At 40.4% G+C, this 18788-nt stretch overlaps 1 protein-coding gene across 3 annotated transcripts in view; it reads left to right on the forward strand.

Moving 5' to 3' along the window:
- The window catches only part of UBR2 (ubiquitin protein ligase E3 component n-recognin 2), a 5196118-nt gene that overhangs the window by 5013685 nt on the left and 163645 nt on the right, over positions 1 to 18788 (forward strand). The window lies entirely within an intron of this gene.

Raw genomic sequence — 18788 nt, forward strand, 5'->3', positions numbered from 1 at the left:
ATAGGTGAGCTGTGAAGCATAAACCCCATTTGGTCATAAATGTTTAGTGGGGCACTGAAGGGTCTTAAGATGTAACTGTTAGTAAAACCTTGTTTGTATAAAAATGTAATTATGTAAATTGTATGTTAAATTATAAAGCAGTTTGTACTGTGGTAAAGGTATTTTAAATGTGATGTAAGGGGATTATCATCTGTGACTTCTTTTTATCTTAAAAGTATTAAAGTAAGGTAGTATGTTTACTTAGTTGTAATGTATCCATGCTTTACACTGTTGATAGTGTCAGGCTTGCAAGAAGCAAGTTAAAAATAAATATAATGTGGTGATCTTGGACTCTCTGTTGAGACATGCAAAAGTGTAATACTCATTTTACATTCCGAGTTAAGATTAATTTCTTAAAATCCCGAACACACAAAATACCAAACATGAAAATACTGTGACTGAAATCACGAAAACCAAGAATGCAGAAATTTCAAAACACAAAGCACACATTACCGAAATACAAGCGCAATATATACCAATGAAATGCAGAAGGAGTGCAAGATTCACTCATACCCTGACTATAAAAGAATTACTATAGTGTTAAGAAAACGTTCAATAGCGAACGCCTGTACAATGTCTGATGATCATCCCGATGCGCTTGGCATGCTAGGTGAGTTATATCCCAGAGTGCAATCACAGAAAAGCAAACATGTCCTGATTATCCAAGGTTACGTCTACCATCTAGAGAAGAAAATCGCTCAAAAACGGTATTGGTGCTGTAAATGGAAGCGGTCTGGGAATTGCAAAGGAAGGACTGTAACTGAGTCTCTTTCCAAAGGTGAGAAACTAATAAAAACAATGCCTCACAACCGTACTGGAGATCCATTTGAAGTGGAGAAATACTCCGTGTGTGGCAATTTAAAAGACAGAGCAACGTTGTCGAGAAGATAATCCATGTATGTTGGTAGACGATGCTATGGCATCCGCTGCTGTGCAATGTGCTCCTAGTTTACCTGCTAAAAAGGCACTGCTTCAGCAGATTAGAAGGGTAAGGTGTAAAGTAGGTGGAAGTCATGTTCACAACCTTACATTAGAAGCAATAGATATGAGTATGTTCCCGTTTCAGTCAGACACTTTCATTGAGAAACGGCTGTCAGATCCTACATCAGGAAATACTGTGATAGTCTTTACGACAGTTAATAACCTACATGATCTGAGTGTTGCAACTATATGACTCATGGATGGGACTTACTTTTGCAAAGGTTCACTGTGTCGACAATTATATAGTATACACGGCATAGTTAAGTGTGGTGCATATAGCAAGTGTGTTCCATTGTTCTGCTGTTTGATGTCGAAAAAATCACTTTGAGCATACAATAGGATGCGGCATTGCATTTTGTATCTATTTTCCTTGCTTGAGTTTGAGCTGTCATTGCAATTCATTCTATGTGACTTTGAAGTAGCGTTTATCAGAAGTACAAGTATGAACTTCAGTGAGATTAAGTCGAAGGGATGTTTATTTCACTTCGGATAAAATGTGTGGCATAAGGTTCAGCAGCTTGGACTAGCCCCTATATATAATTCTTCCCACACATTTCAGTTGGCTGTAAAGTCTTTACTTGCTTTGGCATTTTTAAGAGAGTCTGATGTGCTTCCTACATTGCAGTTACTGAAGGACAACTTTCCAGATGATGGTACAGAACTGATACGTTATTTCTCAGATTGGTATGTGTTAGGACGCCTACGTAAGTTTAGTACAAGATTTAATTCAGTAACACAGTTTACTCCATTATTTCCAGTAGCATTTTGGAATGTGTCTGAATTGAATAGGCTATTTCTTCCACATACTCAAAATTCGGTGGAGGCATGGCATCGCCATTTGAAGTATATTTTAGGTACTAAGGCTACTGAATTATCTGTACTTATGACCGCTTTGTCCAGAGAGCAGAATCGTGTTGTTGCATTGAGGGAGAGACTTGCCACAGGCTGTCCTCCTTCTCCAAAGCATAGGAAACTGATTAGTAGACATAACCATTTCCAAGCTGTGCTAGAGCATCAGGAAGACTATACGTGCATACAACTAGTGCAGGCTATAGCACAGTTATTACGGATGTAAACATCAACTTGCTATTGATCCATACCAGTAACGATTGTATATCTACTTGTGTTGGCTGATCACTATTTACGTTTTGTGTGTTGGGAAATGCTTTTACAGGCTGTTAGTTCATGCAACAAACACTTTCATTCTATTTGTGTGTAATTTCCGTACATAATACTTTACGGTGAAAGAACTGCTGGGTATCGTGGTGTTTTCTTGTTTGTATAGCAGTGTGACTTTACATTTATTATTTTAATGCACTGGTGGCATCGGACATCATCAAACATGCTTCTTTTAGTATTTTGGTCTCTCGGTATTCTGAGGTTCGAGTTTGTGAAGATTCGGCATTCTCGGTTTTTGTGATTTCAGTCTCGGTATTTTCACGTTCGGTATTTTGTGTGTTTGGAATTTAGTAGTGATCCCATATATATATATGTGTGTATATATATATATATATATATATATATATATATATATATATATATCATTAGTTTAAGGTATAGTTTTAAGCAAATAGTCTTGAAAAATAAGTTACAATGATAAAAGGTATGGAAAATTGTACTTATGCATTGCATTTGAATGTCATTTGCTGTTTGTTTTCCGTTACCTAATGCTGTCAGTTGTAAACAAAGTCTATGGGTGTAAGCAGTCAGTCATGAAAGGTATGAAATGGTTTAATTTCTCCAAGTCTTAGTTTTTTAATACATTGATGGGAATGGACCCCATTCCTAAGTCAAAGTATGATTAAAGTGCATGCAATTAGTGTTGTCTCATTCATTGATGTTAGCCAAAAATGCTCTTTGCAGCACCTGCAGTGTGCCCAGAATTGATTCCTCCTGCAATTCATATGGAGTTACATGTATCGGTAACGTATCTAAGTAGGATTGTAAATTAGTTTTTGTAAGACTCATTGCACCTCCTACTAATGGAACTGTGTCTGAGTATCCTTCCACATTGCCCCCGTTTCTGCCTGGAAATCATGGTATTTTATGACTGGCTGGCTTGTACGTAAGACACTGTAGTCACTGGGTGTAGCAATTTCAATAATCAATGCTACTTTTGTCTTCTGTCCATGGGCTACTATATCTGGTAATCTCGCATCTATTTTTTGAATTGTTGGTAATAGGTGATCCCATGTGATATAAACTTCATCATTTTCTATAATGCTTTGTGGCCAATGTTTCCAATGCTTTTCAGCTACTGCAATATTATAAGGTTTGCACAATCCCCAAAGCAACAGTCTTCCCACATTATTATGCTTTTCAGAATACAGTCCTTCTGCCATTAGTGTATCATACCCAGCACCAAACTGTTCGACTTTTTCCAGTTCATTTTACAAAACCTGCATTTGTCTGTTTCTCCGACATGTTCAACGGACTTTGTAAACCAATGCGTTAAGTAGTCCATTATCCTGGGCTATGAATATTAAAATTTCACCTTTTGATTTAAATTCACCTCTCCTTAACCATTCCTGCATTCAATCCTGATCAGCATGAGGTTATTCCAAGAGTTTTTGCTACTTGCAGGTATATTTATGCATTTTACACATTTCTTAGCTTCTCATTTAATCTTTCATCTTATATTCTTTCTTTTGTTTTTTGGCACATTGTTACTGCCTGATTTTTATCTACTTCGTGTTTGATTTCCATTCTTGCTTGCCACTGATATGCTTCTGCTAAACTAAGCATGGAAGTCATCTTAGACTTATTCATTTTATTTTTAAAACCTTCACTATGTTTGGATCTTGTGAAGTCATCGGATATGTATGCAGTCCTACGATTGTGGCTCTGTACATGTAATCGATTTCGAGGAGGCCCATGCCTCCTTCAGAATGGGAAATATATAATCTTGGTGTACACTGATTTTTATGATCACTTGATATGAATGAAGCCTTTTCTTGTTTTCCTGTCAAACTGATCCATTACCTTTTGGGGCCAGTCAGTCACTCCAAAACTGTAAGTTAGAACAAGAAGAGTAGATTGTTTTATAGCCTGGACTTTGTTCCTAGATGTCAATATTTTCACTATTAATTTTAGTCTTCTGAAATATTCCTTACTAAGTTTTATTCACATTTATTCATGTTTTATTGTTGATCCTTCATCATTTCTCAAATATTTATACAATCCCTCTTGCTCAAGTTTTTTTATATCCCATTCCTGTCCCAGACTGATTTTCTTGTTGCAGCAGCTTTCCTGCTTTAAAGATTGCTTTAGCACATTCATCAAGACCAAATGATATTCTATATATCTTTTGAGAAAGTTTTGACCACTTGCAGTTTTGCTTTCAGTTCCTCGTCCGATGAACTATAGAGTTTTAAATCAGCTACAAAAAGAAAAGTCTTAACACTTTGTTGTTTTCTGGGAGCCAAATTATAGCTATGACCTAATCTGTTAAGTAGACAGCTTAATGGGTTAACGTCAAGACAAAAGAGCAGCATTACCCTTGAATATCCCCCTTTGAATTTTTATCCCTGGGATAATAATTTTTCCTTTATCTTGCCGCAGCTGCAAAGTGGTTTGCCATTCTTTCATAGTCACTGTAGTGTAATTGATCATTGTAGGGTTTATCTTGTACATTTGTAAGCACTCTTTTATCCATGAATGTGGAATGCTGTCAAATGCTTTTTTGTAGTTTGTGTCCACGCCATACTTAGATTCCCCCTCCCTCTTTTTTTTTTTTTTTTTTTTTTTTTACAATTCTCCGTTATGACTTTTCTATGAGTTTTCTTCTGAATGACTATAAACTCTGTCAGCATCAGTTCCAATGCATAGTTTTATACATTGTTGGAAGGCAAGTTATTGCTCTGTAGTTTTTAGGATATCTTGCAGATTCACTCTTAAGGAGGAGTATCCATTTTCCTGTTGTTAACCAGGTTGGTGTCTCTTAGGGGTGCACATAGAAATCGTTCTTACTCATGGCTTAATCTTCATGTAAAGATGACAATGCCTTTAGCCAGAAGTTAGGTGCTGCATCTGGTCTTGGGGTTTTCCAGTTAGGAGCTTTTTTTTATATATTTTGTTTCAATGTTTCAGGCTGATATTTCATCCCATTTCATATCCTGTACATTTTAACAACTTATTCTTTCTTTTACCTTTTCTGTCCGTCCAGCATCTTTGTTATGATGTTCATCGTGTTTCACTGTTGCAGTCATTACTCTTGGGTTATCCTGCTGGCAGGCTACCCGCAGTCGGCCTGAATTCCAAAGTCTTGGTCTGGCATCGGTTGCTGTCACCTCCTCCCTGACGTCAGTGCGACAGGGGTATAAAAGATGCAGCCAACGCCATTTTCTTCAGTCTTTCTTGCCGCGTGGTGCCCGAAGCAGAAGCAGTTTGCGAGTGCCGGTTGGCCGACTCCTGAGATTTTCATGTTCGAATTTCAGATCTGAAGTCTTCATTTAAAGCTAAGTACCCAATTGGGGAAACTTCTTTCTTGCTCCAGACCGATGTCAGAAAAAGTTAATAATTGTATTTCTTGTGGGAAGCAAATACCTGATAAGGACTTCCATTTTTATTGTATTCCTTGCCTAGGCCCTGATCACGACGTAGCTAATTGCAGATTTTGTGCTAGATTTGACCAACGCACTATTAAGGGTCGGTACGATTTTGCATTTCATTACTTTGGCCGAAGATTTAATTACACAATGTCATCGGATAGCCATCCGACTACCGCAGTTCACAAGAAACGCAAGGAAAAGGAATAGTACAGGCATCCGAGGTCCAAAACTGATGACGAGGCTTCTTCTAAGCCAGTCGCCAGTTCGTCGGTTCTCAGTGAGGTGCTTTCGCAGCCCCTGACACCCACTACCTTAGAGCCGCAGGCTGCTTCCAACTCCCACGTGGAGCAGACTAGGCCTCTGGAAACTCAAGGTATTGGACGCTCGGAAAATATTCCCTCAGATGGGTCCGGAGCCGCTGAGCAGGCATCGGCTTCTGAGGGTGTTTTCAGGCCTACACAGTTATATATAAAACCAACTACAGCTCCAAAGGCAAAGACTAAAGCACCACTAAAGACAAAGAAACAAGTGCAGCAAGCCCATGGACAGGCCTCCATGCCTAAAAAACAGATGCTCAAAATGGCCGAAGACCTAATTACTTTGATCAGGGGTTCCCATCCCCCTCCTGAGAAGAGGCCTAGGCAAGAGACAGAATATGAATCTTCAGATCAGGTTTGCATTTCCTCTTGTTCCTCTTCTAACCAAGAATACTCTCTCCCTCCCTATGAGGAAGAAGAACCTATCCCTTCAGCTTTCCTTCCTGAGGATTTTTCTTTTGGGGAAACCCTGCATACCATGAGGGAGCACTTCCACTGGGAGAGCCAAGACTACTCATAATCTAAAAAAAGGCTTAGAGATTTTCTTTTACTACCTCAGCACAAGCCTCTTGCAATCCCTCCTGTTTTAGACATTGTAGATGATGTATTTTCAGAGTCCGGCCTGTCCCGTGACTCTTTACCCCCTGCACCTGCTAAGCCAGACAGATATTACAGGGTTCCAGATTCACATAATTTTTTTTATAAAAACCTTGCTGCTGACCCAGAAACTATTTCTCATGGTCCCAAAGGGGTCAAGGCTTCCACTGCAAAAAACCCTATCCCCTCTGATAGGGATTCAAGGGCACTGGACAGATGGGAGAAAAAGGTTTGCACTTCTGCTACCTTGGCTGTGAGGGCTTTAAATTGTCAATTTCATATGCTTAAATATCAGCAATACTTATTGTCACTGCTTAAACAGAAAATGTTAACAAATTCTGAATGTGCAGAAAACAAAGAAATGCAGGATTTATTGCATGCAACTGAACAAGTGGGAAAGCATACTTTGCAATGAGGTTTTGATTCTCTGGAGGCCTCTTGCAGGGCTGCTGTTACAGGTTCTGTCATTAGGCGACATGCTTGGTTAAAGGAACAGAATCTGCCTGATCATGTTAAAGCAAAATTATTAGATGCTCCATTACAGCATGATACTTTGTTTGCTGTTAAAGCAGAAGAGGTGTTTAAAATGGAGGACAAAGCAAAATCTATGCAGACAGTTAAGGATTTCTTACAGGTGCAGCCACCCAGATTTAGCAGGAACTGGCCTACAAAGAATTGGTCCTTTCCAGTGTCAGACAGGCCACAAAGAGGCAGATACAGACGCCCCAGAGGCAGATACCAGCCCCAAGGTTCATACAGGCCTAAACAATGGGGTGCTTCTACCTCCAAAAGCGGAGAAGACAAATCACAGCCATACAGGAAACAGGCCCAATGACTTTCCTCTGCCAGAACCAAGCACTTATCTTTTGGCAGCCCCATTAGGGGGAAAACTAGCACTTTTTTCACGAAATTGGCACATGATCACCCAGGACAAATGGGTCTTGAACATAGTGTCTCAGTCTACAGGTTCCATTTTCACACCCTGCCAAGGGCAAAAGGTATGCCAGACCTGCCACACAATCAATGGGCAGAGGCACAAAAGCAAGTTTCATCCCGCATGGACATGAGGGCCATTCAGCGAGTACCACAACAAGAGCAGGGACAAGGATTTTACTCGAGACTTTTCTTGGTGCCCAGAAAGGACAAAGCCTGGAGACCAATACTGGACCTGTCTATTCTAAACACATTTCTGGACGTTCAAAATTCAAAATGTTGACTCTGCAGCAGCTACTGCCCATGCTGGGCAAGAAGGCTTGGCTCGTAACTTTGGATCTAAAAGAGGCATACCTCCATGTTCCAATCAGACAATCTTGCAGAATATACCTCAGATTCATAGCTGGCTCAATGCACTACCAATTCTCTGCACTGCCCTTTGGCTTATCTACTGTTCCCAGGGTCTTCACAAAATGCCTGGCACCAGTAATTGCATTTTGCAGACAAAGAGGAATTCAGATATATCCTTACTTAGACGACTGCCTTATTCAAGCAGAGAACAAAGACATTCTACTAAAGCATCTGGCGTTTGTAAAAAGATTACTAATTTGCCTAGGATAGACTGTAAACGAAAAGAAATCAAAACTAGTACCCTCTCAAGAGATAATATTCCTGGGTGCAAGCTTAAATACTACTGCCCAGATGGCTTATTTCACTCCAGACAAACAAAGGCAACTGACTTCTTACTTCAAAATGTTGGCAACAAAGACCCAGTTATCTGCAAGAAAAATTCTGCAGGCTTTGGTCCTCATGGCATCCTGCATTCTGCTAATTCCATATGCCAGACTGCATGTGAGGAAACTACAATGGTATCTAAGAAGTGTTTGGACTCAACATTGCCACAGCCTGGAAACATTAATTACCCTCATTCCCTGCCTGCAACAGGAGTTTCGATGGTGGGCACAGGCCTGTCACCACAACAAGGGACAGCCAATCACTTTACCCACAGCCAGGCAGACACTAACAACAGATGCATCAGATTATGCCTGGGGGGCCCACATGGCAGGAAAATGTATTCAGGGCACATGGCCTGCAAGCCAGATGCATCTTCATATCAATCAAAAAGAAATGCTCGCTGTTCATAATGCCCTGACAGCTTTCAAGGATCTACTTCATACAGGACAACTACTGATAAAGACGGACAATACTACAGTCATGTGGTACATAAACAAGCAGGGAGGCACACATTCCTACCCCCTTTGCAGACAAGCCATGACTTTGTGGGACACAGCATTGACTTTTCAATTTCACCTGCAAGCACAATTCCTGCCAGGAAAAATAAATACTCTGGCAGACGAGCTAAGCAGAAACCTCATGGATCCCCACGAGTGGAAACTGGATCCACAAGTCTTCAGCATGATAACAAGGAAATGGGGATGCCCAGACATAGATCTATTTGCTTCCCCTCACAACTGCCAACTACAGAGATTCTGCACAAGGACTTATCACAAGCAAGCATGGAAAGTGGATGCCCTATCCTTCAGCTGGAAAAACCTAACTGTATATGCCTTCCCTCCACTGCCTCTCCTCCCCAAGGTACTCCTAAAGGTCAGACAAGAGAAGCCAAAAATGATACTGATTGCCCCAGACTGGCCACGCCAGCACTGGTACCCAATCCTAAAGAACTTGTCTCAAGGTCCAGCCTGGAGATTGCCTCAAACTTCTCACTTACTGACCCAAAAAAACAGTCAGATCCTGCACGGCCAACTCAGGACCTTAAATCTGGCAGTATGGCGGATAATGTAGCCTCTCTCCAAAGCTGTAATGGATGTTATTTTGGAGGCCAGGAGGCCCAGTACCAGAAAATCTTATGCACAAAAATGGAACCAGAAACAAGGAATTGACACGTTTGTACCAAATATTCCTCAGATTTTACAATACCTAACTGAGATGCTGGACAAAGGCCTATCCTTTTCATCAATTAAGATTCATGCCTCTGCCATTTCAGCCCATTACAATACGGAACCACCTATCCTTTCTCATCCGTTAATAAGGCAGTACCTCAGAGGGGCCAAAAACTTAAGACCTCCAAGGAGAGCACCAATTCCAGCCTGGGACCTCAATTATGTCTTGGAAAAACTCACACTGCCTCCTTTTGAGCCAGCCTCAACAACTGATATAAAATTCTTATTCTGGAAAACAGCTCTGCAAGACGAGTCTCGGAGTTACAGGCACTCATGGCTGTGGAACCTTTTATCATTTTCCATCCAGACAGGGTTTCTCTGAGGATGAACCCTACATTTATGCCTAAGGTGGTGTCCAGTGTGGCCCTTAACCAGACCATTCACTTGCCTACCTTTTATCCAAACCCACAGAACAAGGGTGAGAGACTTCTGTTTTCTTTGGACATACACAGACAGCTACATTTCCACTTGGACAGAACTAAAGCTTTCAGAGAGACTGAGTAACTTTTAGTGGCATATGCTGCAGGATCACAAGGAAAGGCTATCTCAAAACAGACTATTTCAAAATGGATAGGCCATTGCATTAGTTTCTGCTACTCACTGCATGGCAAATCAGTGCCTAAGGGCATTAGGCCACATTCAACCAGAGCAGCAGCCACTTCAGCAGCCTTCCTCAGGGGAGTACCAACCAAAGACATCTTAGAGGCTGCAACTTAGAGTTCAGTGCACACCTTTACAAAGCACTACCACTTACCTCTCTACTCTAAATCCAGAGCAGACTTTGCCACTGCAGATGTTCTTCGTTCCCCATTGCTGCAGTCCTTACTATTGGGTAGTCCGCTGTCCAGTCGGCCCGAATACCAGAGTATATGGCTGACGTCGGTCAGGGCGCATTAGACTGACGTCAGTACGTCAGGGTACTAATGCGCATGACCGACGTCATATCCTCAGTCTTTTTTGCCGCATGGTCTGATGCAGAAGCAGTTTTGCGAGTGCAGGTTGGCGTTCTGAAATATTTCCGAAACCGGAGTTTCAGACCGAATCAGAGTTGGCTAAGTACCCTGGGAACATTTTGGTTTTTTCTTGCCTCAGTATTTAACCGGATGTCAGAAAAAGTGAATAACTGTATTTCTTGTGGGAAACAGATACCTCATAGGGATTACCATACCTTGTGTATACCTTGTTTAGGGCCTGAGCACGACGTTGTTGGATGCCGCTCTTGTGCTAGGTTTAACAAACGCACTATTAAGAGGAGGTTAGACTGTGCCAGGTTAGTGTTTGGGAAGCGTTGCAATTATAAAATGCCGCCGGATGCTCCGGCTTCGGCCCAAGAAGCGCAAGGACAAAACAGGGAAGCCTAGGGTTGATGAACCGGCAGTCCCGGACGTCGGTTCTTTAGAAGGCTCAGTGGTGCCAGAGGTTTTGCCAGGAGTTTCTATGGAGTCTCAGGCAGAAACTTTACTGTTACAGGATGTGCCTTCTCAGGAGGTAGGCCAGGCTGAGGGGGCTTCTCAGGTAACTGTTCTTCCCTCTCTTCCCAAGGTTGTTAGAGCCTCTCCTTCTGTTGCCAAAACTTCTTTGAGAGGTAGGCCAAGTTCAGCTTCAGTGGGGGCTTCTCCTAGCATTTCGGGTTCTGTACCTAAGAAACATATGCTTAAAATGGCAGAAGATTTGATTACTATGATTAGAGGTGCTATGCCCCCTCCGGATAAGAGGCCCAGGGTGGAACCGGAGTTTGCTAGTTTTGAACAGTGTTCAGAGGCTTCTGAGTCTTCTGTGGAAGATTTGCAGGAGTTTCCTCCTTATTCTGATTCTGATGTGGATGATTCCACTCCTACAGCTTCTCCTCCTGAGGATTTCTCATTTTCAGAGACTCTGCATTCCATGAGGGAGCACTTTAAATGGGAAGGCCAGGATTACTCTGATTCCAGGAAAAGGCTTAGGGAATTCTTGTTTTTACCCCAGCATAGGCCCTTAGCTATACCTCCTGTGTTGAATGTGGTGGAAGATGTTTTTGCAGAGGCTTCCCTGAACCCTGACTCTTTGCCTCCTGCTCCTGTTAAACCCGATAGGTACTATAGGGTGCCTGAAGCCCATACGTATTTGTTTAAGAGTCCTAGGGCGGACCCAGAAACTGTTTCTCAGGGGCCTAAAGGTGTTAAGGCCTCTGTGGTTAAAAATCCTGTTCCCACTGATAAAGAGGCAAGGGCTTTGGATAGGTGGGGAAAGAAAGTGTATACTTCTTCCACTCTAGCCATGAGAGCGTTGAATTGTCAGTTTCACATGCTAAAATATCAAAATTATCTCCTTTCACAATTGAAATCTAAGGTGGATGCTTTGGCGGAAGGTATTGAGTGTAAAGAGTTGCTGGATTTGGTTCATGTGTCTGAACAAGTGGGTAAGCATTCTTTGCAATGTGGTTTTGATGCTGTACAGGCCTCCTCGAGGGTGGCTGCCACTAGTTCTGTTCTTCGCAGGCATGCCTGGTTGAGGGATCAGAATTTAGCTGAGCATGTTAAGACAAGGATTTTGGATGCTCCTTTGCAGTCTGATGTGTTGTTTGGTTCGCCTGTGGAAGCAGTTTTAAAGAAAATGGAGGACAAAGCTAAGTCTATGCAAACTGTTAAAGATTTTTTGCAGGTGCAGCCACCGAAGTTTAGTAGAAATTGGCCTGCTAAGGGGTGGACATATCCTGCTTATGATTCCCAGTCTAGGGGTAGGTCTAGACGTGGTAGGGGCAGAGCTCAAGGTTCTTTTAGGCCTAGAACAGGAGTTCACCTGCTCAGACTTCTGGTGAGGGCAGGGTCAGTCCTTTCGTAAACAGACCCAATGACCTGCCTTTTCAGCTACCAGTAGATTCTCGTCTGGTAGCTCCTTTGGGAGGAAGACTGTCTCTTTTCAAAGGAAATTGGGATTTAATTACTCAAGACAGATGGGTGTTGGATATCATTCACCACGGTTACAGGTTTTATTTCCATACAATGCCTCCTTTCAAAGGCATGCCAGACGTTCCTCCTCCACAAAGAAAAGAGGCTCACAAGCAAATTTCTCAGTTACTCCAGATGGGGGCCATTCAGCCAGTTCCTGTATCAGAAAGGGGCCTAGGATTTTATTCTCGCCTGTTCCTAGTACCAAAGAAGGGGAACACGTGGAGACCAATTTTGGATTTATCTCTCCTCAACACTTATCTGGACATTCCCAAGTTCAAGATGTTGACGTTACAATTTTTGGTGCAGGTATTTTGGGCCTTGTCTTTTTAGGGTCTTCTGACATCTGGGGCAAGAAAAGACTGAGGATATGACGTCGGTCATGCGCATTAGTACCCTGACGTACTGACGTCAGTCTAATGCGCCCTGACCGACGTCAGCCATATACTCTGGTATTCGGGCCGACTGGACAGCGGACTACCCAATAGTAAGGACTGCAGCAATGGGGATCCTCGAACATCTACATTTATGGTAGGTACAAAACTGTACTTTCTGCAGGGCCTCTTAGCCTCTCCTAATCCTATTTAGCCCAGCCACCCATCCTCAGCTTTGGGATTCAACCCAAGAGTAATGACTGCAACAGTGAAACACGATGAACATAGTACAGTTGTGTGTCTACCATAAATGTAGATGTTCAAGTGTATTCACTGTTGCAGTCCAGGTTACCCTCCCACCATCCCCCTTTCTTTTGCTAGGTCTTATCTGTACTTCTCTATTCTATACAACCTATGTGGTGTATTTGCTTGTAGATGAAGGAAATGTTTAATTTAGTGCATGCATGTATATTGGCATGATTTATTTAGCCTACCCTTTTGGGGGCACCTGATATCTGGGGCAAGAAAAACTGAAGAAAATGGCGTCAGCTGCATCTTTTATACCCCTGGTGCACTGACATCAGGGAGGAGGCGACAGCAACTGACGCCGGACCAAGACTTTGGAATTCAGGCCGACTGCGGGTAGCCTGCCAGCAGGATAACTCAAGAGTAATGACTGCAACAGTGGATACACTCTAACATCTACATTTATGGTAGGCACACAGCTGTACTTTCCACATGATCTTCATAGATATTTCTCCAAAATATGTTTCTTCTTTTTTTTTTTTTTTTTTTGATAGTGTTTCTATTCTTTTTGCCTTGTTTCACAATTCTGTATAAATCTTTTTTGGGTCATCAATAAATTGCTTACTTTGTACTTTCCCTTTATATTTATCTGTATATCTTCTAGGTTTTTTTGCCTGTGCTGATATCTTTAGTTTATTATTTGCAATACTGTAAGATAGATCCTGGTCTGTTCTGATGCTGCGCATTACTTTTATCATATCAATTTTTGTTAATGTGTTCCAGCTTCTGTATACTTCTAACATGGACACTTGTTATCTTAATTGCTTTATAGTTTTCTCTGTTCGATAATTCCATGATTGGTATTTGATTTCTCCCTTTCTCTTCCTCTACTGCCCTGTGTTTTTGTAGTGAAACTGTATCTGTTATTAATTTAGCTCCACAGTAATATACTCTATTTACTTCTGTAATATCACATGAATTTCTATGAACAGTCTTGATTACTGTGTTAAATGTTTTTTTTTTTGTTTTTTTTTTATCAAACCTCTGTCATTTTGGGTCTTACTGACTTTGTTTCTTTCATTGATCTTAATATGTCTGTCTTATCTGTATTAAATTAAGCAGCTCTTCCCTTAGATAATTTTTTTCTAAACTAAGGGCACATTCTTTGTTCTTCATTTCCTGCGGGCATTTTACAGAAAGTTCCAGGAAAATCTTCCTGTGCTGTATTCTTTTCAGCTTCACCCTGTGTCATCCGTTGCTGTTTCAAATGGGGAACTCACTGGCCTATCACTCCGTAACACTGACTCTGTCAGAGTTGCCATAGTTTCCTTTTCCTTCTCTTGCTGTGCAACTACAGCTGAACTTTTTTACTGGTTTCCTACTGTAGGCTCCAAAGTATCTTCATATGGCAACTGATAAGATGCCTCCCCCTCCACTAGCTTCTCCTTAATTTGTGGATTCATTATTTTGTCATGATGTGATGTTGTCAGGGTTAAATCCTTCACTTCACAGGCAATATGTAACTCCAGTTTATATTTCTTTAACTTCTCCATTACTAGTCCTCTTTTCCCCTTTGTTTTCTTATTTTGTGTATTGCAAAATTTTCAGTATCTGGTTGTTTTTGCCTGTATTGCTCTTCATGTATCTTTGGTGCTGCTTTTTTGTATTGATTAGTTTTGCTTTCTCCTTTGTGTAAATATCGCACCATGTTAAATCTCTTTCTCTTTCCCATGTCCATATTTCTTCCTCAGATGTCTCATGTTGCTCCTCTTTCTCTTAACTTAGGGGACTCGTTTCATCTTGCTCTGACAATAACCTGTGTCAGACTTTCTACATTAAATCCTTCACTTTTCAAGTATTGTTTAACTTCAGCTTCTAATTTTTTTTTACTTCTACTTTAGTAACCACTGCATTGCCCCTTTGTGATTTTATTTTTTGTATTGTGAAGTTTGCCATTTCTGAGTGCCTTTGCCTATATTTTCTTTTCAAATATCTTTGGAGCTGTTTTTTTATGTTAATTAATTTGGCTTTCTCCTTTACATTAATATTGCACCATGTCCGATCTCTTTTTTTCCCCACATCCATATTTTTTTTTTATACTTTCAAAAATCTCAAGAGTCTGTTCTTTATATTTTTGTACTTCCTCAGTTATTTCTTTTTCCAAATGGCCCAAGGGTTTCTTGGTCTGTATAATATTTTTCATGAATCTGTTATATTAATGAACACAGCTTTGCATTTGAATCTTTTGGCAATTTTTCTTGTGCAAGTATTTTTCTTTCCTCTAATTTCTCTTAATCTTTTTGTGTATCTTCTGTCTGGAAAGTCTGGGTCTCTTGCATAATAGTAACAATACATCATTTCTTTCTTATCCTCAGTAGTCCACTCTATCATCTTTATGACTCTTTTTTGGCCTGTCAGTTTTTGTGATTTTTGTGGACTGCTACTTCCTTTTACAACACTGGGACCATCCTCCCCCTGAGCCTGGCCTAAGTCCATTGTATGAATTATGAATGTTTCTGTGTCTTGAGGATTCTACACTGTCATTTTTTCCATTCCTGGCATTAGTGCACCAACCAGGACTAGGCACTTTTTTATCCTGAGACTTGTGCACCCAGCTGTCTCTTTTTATTTTTTAACCTATTCATGTACATGATATATGCTATATAAAATGTGTATATATCAGTGTTGTCTGAGATTTTGTAGAAACAGGGTCCATCTGTTGAAGGAACTCACCAAGACTTAAGGATGAATTCAGTTCCAGAAATATTACTCTCCTTTGCTTGCTAATTTTGTCATCTCTCCATATGGACTTTTCTCTCTCCATTCGGACAACTCCCTGTGTATTGATCAACATGAGGCAGGAGTAGTTGAGAAATAATTTTATGCATCCCAGTTAATATGTAAAGATATCTCGTCCAGCCAAAATAGTTATCATTCCAATGTACTGTACCATGTGTTTTAGAAACTATGAGGGGAATTTATAAAGGTTACCATGATGTAATCTTTTTGAATTAAGAGACAGTTCTAACATGGTGTTGCACAGTGCTGTACAAAGACAGTGTTGGGCTGGTTTTGTCGCCATACTGAATGCTAATGAGACAGTCCAGGGGGGAGGCATATGCTTATTAGTTTGTGTTCACCCCCCACACCACCCCAGAACCACCTCCAGGAAGACATCTAAGAGTGGTACATAAAATTGCTCAAACATGTTGATCAGCACAGCGGGTCTCACCATGTCATGGTAGTGAACATGGCCTATGACTTTAAAGTAGCACCGGGATCAGAGGTGGGGGAACCACTCAACATCATGGATTACTCTAAACCCCTGTGCTCTAACAGCAGTACAGGGATTAGGGTATGGAGGGGGGAACTGCTACATATTAGGTTTACTACACTGTTACCATAATGGCAACAACAACAGTACAGGGATCTGGGGTGGGAGGAAACACTAGGCACAAGAAATAATACACTTGTGCCATAATGGCACCAAAAGCAATACGGGTATCGGGGAGTGGGAGGAAGTGAGTAAGTCACTAGGGAGTACTCTTAAAATCTTGTGCCGTAATGACACTTAAACTTTGAGATAGGTACGGGGACTGTGTTTGTGTATGAATATGTACTAATGTGTGGAAGACAGTGTGACTGGGGAGGGAATGCTATTGTCTACACAATATGGCCTGCATGCCAGGGTAGTAACTGATTCAGATACATTCAAGTTAGCAAGTAATGCAGTCTTTTTTCATTGCAGCTAACATGACTCATGCTAGGCCCTTTCATGAATTCCTAGGTATGTTTAGAATAGTTATTGGCTTGCAATTGTTAGGTTGAATTGAGGTTCCACCTTTATGCAGTGGTACAGTGCTGCAGTATGGCTTCTATTTGGTAGTCTGGTACTGTGAATTTTCTTACTAATGAGTAGTTGAGAGGAACTGCAAAGGAGTTAGTAAACTTTTTTTTTTTTAATTTTGGAGGAAGATGATCTCAGTCGGGTGACCTATAGTCGTCATGGTTAACAGATTAAGGTTGTGAAAATGCAACTGAAGATACTGACAAAAACTAAATAATTTTAACATTTCTTTTTTCCTGTGGTAGATTTGGAATTTGGTATGCTTTATTTAAAGAAGTGTAGCTACAAATTCTAAAATATTTAATTTACTCTCAATTAATTAATTAATTAACTAATTAAAAAAATAGCTCATGTTGTTGAAATGTCGTAGATGTCTATCACAATTATTGCAATACAGTCATTGTTTCAGTGTTAGTTTTGTTTGGCTTGATATTGTGATGTATTGGGTCATTATTGTATTATATTAATGTAATGAATAAATTAGTGTTTTTAAATATATTCGTGTGTAGGTCATTGAGTTCTAAAGTTATCAGAGAGGCCACATGTAAAGTGGGAGCAACATGGGCATCTAATAAAATGAATAAGGAAAAATGGTTATATATAGATTCTGCTAATTCCCTTCTCCTTTCACAGTGTCTTTAGTCGGAATAGAAGGTTCTGTTTTGAAATTTATATTTATAGAGAGGAGAAACCTAAGAAAACTCATTATCTGAGGAAGAACCTGCTCCACAAGGTAGTAACTGGGGGTAAAGGTTAAATCCTAGACTCCAAAGCTGTAAGGCAGCAGTGTTATCCAGTGTGCCATCATGTTGCCCAAGTTCTGTTGCCCTTTTCACGTCTTTCATAAATAGCATGTGACAGATTTATTAGACTACAGGCAGTTATTTACTAATCATCTGAAACTTTCTATGCATGTGCTTATTTATTGGCTTGTATAGCTTGCTAAGCAGAAGAACACATTTATCTGCAGTCTGACTACTAAGATGTAATGAAATAGAATTGAATTGATAATATTTAGTAATGGGACATATGAAAATGGAATAGATTACTTTTGTACCATTTTAAGATCCTTTAAATAAAGATTCAGTAGGATTCCACCTAATCCCACCAAGATAATAAATCATTTGAAAGTCTACTATAAAATTTCCATCTTGCTCATCCCAGAAGCCAGGGACATCGTAGCTACTAACTTTCTACTACCTAGATTGGAATATGCTTTTCCTGCCATAACATCCCTCTCTGCCCAAGGACATTTCCTTGATCCAACCAACTGAATTCAAAATACATAGGTTTATACACTTTGCCAACTGTAATGAGCATCATAGAACCACCCTACAAAAAGGGAGATGATTGGCAATAGTCTCCTATTCCACTTTCCTTCTGACAAGTCTTATCTTCAAACTGCTTTTTGAAAGTTACACTCCACCACTAAAATATTTGATAAAACTCAGAGAATTTACCCACTATCTCAAAGCAAGTGATCATTCACAATCAGTAATACCCCCATTCAACTTACCACCACTGAAAGTGCATTTTATAAAATTGTATCAGCTTGCTGGAACTCCCTCCCAGAAAGCCATCAGAATAGTGTAAATTTAAATGTAAATATGACCTGGGATAAACAAAGGACTGCATTAGCTCCACCTTGCTGTCACCTGTTCTCAGTCCCTATTGTCTGTCTTTCCATTGTTAGTTTCATAACCCGTACTTCCAGCTTACAGTCTTACAAATAAACATAACATGAAATAAATCATTGCCACTGGTAACTTGAAACAACAGAGCAAATGTCATAATTAGCTTTGAGGATCATGACTTTCACTGGTAATATTTTTTTGCTTCTATATGTGCGATTGAGGAAGGCTTTTTATGATTTTCTCTTCTTGAAATCCATAGTCATTTGCCATGTGATTCTTCTCAAGAAATGTTGTCTTTTAAGAACCATCTTGGACAAGTCATTTTATCACTTGCATAACATATTTTAATATTCTTCATTTCTGTAGTCATACAGCTGGT

The sequence above is a fragment of the Protopterus annectens genome, chromosome 1.part0 (assembly GCF_019279795.1).
Source record: "Protopterus annectens isolate FY-2018-M chromosome 1.part0, PAN1.0, whole genome shotgun sequence".
NCBI classification, from domain to species: Eukaryota; Metazoa; Chordata; order Ceratodontiformes; family Protopteridae; genus Protopterus; species Protopterus annectens.